Below are 2500 nucleotides of genomic sequence, written 5' to 3'. Positions count from 1 at the left end.
TAATTACATGCCAGAAACGAATCTCAAGAACATTTAGGTGAAATAATAATATATAAGTTAGGAACATTACAAATAGCCTAAGTTAAAACGTTTAAACACATACCACCATAAACATGTGAGATAATTTGCCAAGAGACATTGCAAGACAGCTTACTCACTGCTTCGTCAAATAAGAGATGTCAACTATACATATCTGGAAACCACTTACAGATTCCGATTAGCTAAATTTGCGTCTGGATGGAAAGGTGTTATCTTTCCCCATCCCACCCATGCTAAGCCATTTCTAGCATAACATGCGATCTACCGTGGAAAACAGAAGGCAGGCGATTTTTTTATCAGTTCTCACCACACAACGACGTCGCATCTTTGCTCCTTGAATGTCCAGTGGTGTAGTCCAGTGTATACGCAGGTACACGGAGTATAGGCTACCCACTTATTTTTCAGTCAGCATTGGGTATACCCACTTCTCAAAACAGGGTGTTTAGCCTGTGCTGTATGAATAAATAAAGAGTATACCCACTTCTCCAGGGAGCACTACACCACTATGAATGTCGAAATGTAATGGTATGGTGTTATTGAAACTTACTACGTGTAAAAAAGACTAGAAATTGAACGTTTATTATTCGAGTCTAAAGTTTCTAATGTTGCCTCGGGCGCCTTTACGGTGAACATAATTAAAACGTCACATAAGTCCACTAAACAATTCCCAATTCGCACGCTCCAGTAACAGAAGATAAATACCCCAGAGGAGGGAGGAATGATAAACAAGGTACTTGGTCGCACCGACGAGCCAGATTCTCACCAGCAAAGGTGGCTAAGCGGTTAGAAACAGCACCATTAGGTACGCAGTACCACTGACCTGAAGAGCGCAGGTTCAAATCTCGCGAAGCTCGCACAAAATCTACCTGAAATGTCACAGGTTAGATATTTACGAGTGGCAAACATGTCCCAAGTTGCGAAATGACTATCTCAATACAAGAGTAACGGTGCAAACCCATGCCACCGTTGTGAGCGATTTCCATCGCTTTGAGTGGGCGTGGTGTAGCGTGTGGAAATAGCATACAGTCCTACAATTTTCAAACTGTCAAAGACGACACTAAACAATCTCATTGGCTGCTGCCGGGAAATATCGCTCCTCATTTGCATAAGTTTCAACATGTTCGAATTTTCAACGGACGCGTCGCTCATATCGCTCATTGACGTCACAATGGATTGGCTCCCATTGAAATGCATTGGGGTTAGAGATCGCGTCGCTCACAACGGTGGCATGGGTTTGCACCGTAAGCCCGACTCTGTATAATTACATGCCAAACGTGAATCTCAAGAACATTACAGAGAGGAAGCTCCGGAATATGAGTGGAACAGCCTATACATTGCAACCCGCAAACTCTGAAAATGAAAGGCAAAGCAAGAATCGTGATATCCCCGAAATCAAAACCCTAAAGACAGAACTCTGAAAACGGAAGGCAAATCAAGAAATGTGATAACCCCGCAGCAAAACCCTAAAGACAGAATATTAATTAAATTATTATCGTGTACATTTTAATTTCTTTTTTATGGGGCAATAGCTGTAAATGGGAGGGGATACGTTTTGTCAGTTGAAAGCTGACCTATAGACAGAATCTCATTCCGTCTCATCACAAGACGTTTTAATTCAATTCCTTGTCGTTTTCAACCAATGGCTGCAGCAGGGTGTGTGTGGCTAGACTGCTGACAGTCAATATGCTAATAAGAGCCTTTCACACCTCTGTCAGCGGGAGGTGAGAATTAACACATCGCCCCCCTCTCCCCTCTTGGTCTGTATTCGGGAAATTCCGTGAATTTGCGGCAGACGGAAATTTCGGGGGAATGTCCGATATCAACCAGGAATGCATATCATTCGCGGCAGTATCACAGCGTTTACGGGCCCGATAATCTTGCTTTTCGTGCAGTGGCTTACGCTTACACTAGCACTAACGCTAATGCTAATGCTAACACTACCGCTAGCAATAACCCTCAGCTATGGAGGGAAAGATGAGCTCCTGAATATGTGTGTGAGTATTTGTCTGTTTGTGTGTGTGTGTGTGTGTGTGTGTTTGTGTGTTCTTATGTGTAAGTGAATGTGTTTGATCTAAACCAGTCGTTCTCAAAGTGTGGTCCACGGACCACTGGTGGTCGCCAGTGCCCCGGAATGGTCTGCTACGGCCGAAAGTAAATTATTGCGACATTTCTAACATTCAACTCAGAACAAAGAGAACACAGCCAGTAGTAGCCTAATCTATTAAATAGTTGCCTAATCTATTAACAAGGTCATGGATTTAGGGCTTAAGACAGGGACTATGAAAATACAAATAAATGAAAAAGCCTCTGACAAAGACAAGGAGAAGGTGCAACTGCAAGATGGTTCAGCCTCATTGGGCATTATCCCGCTGCGGAGCTGCATTCAAACAGCATTGAAACAGCAATATGATAACTATATTCTGTGTTGTGTGACGTTCGATAATGACAGTTCTTAATTCTG

The 2500-nt window shown here is 42.8% G+C and overlaps 1 protein-coding gene across 1 annotated transcript in view; it reads left to right on the top strand.

The window, feature by feature from the left end:
* Nucleotides 1-2500, top strand: part of hpse2 (heparanase 2) — a 65597-nt gene that overhangs the window by 42678 nt on the left and 20419 nt on the right. The gene's annotated exons all lie outside the window — the stretch shown is intronic.

The sequence above is a fragment of the Sprattus sprattus genome (genome assembly GCF_963457725.1).
Source record: "Sprattus sprattus genome assembly, chromosome: 12".
Lineage (NCBI taxonomy): Eukaryota > Metazoa > Chordata > Actinopteri > Clupeiformes > Clupeidae > Sprattus > Sprattus sprattus.
This window is presented reverse-complemented; position numbering and strand designations above follow the sequence as displayed.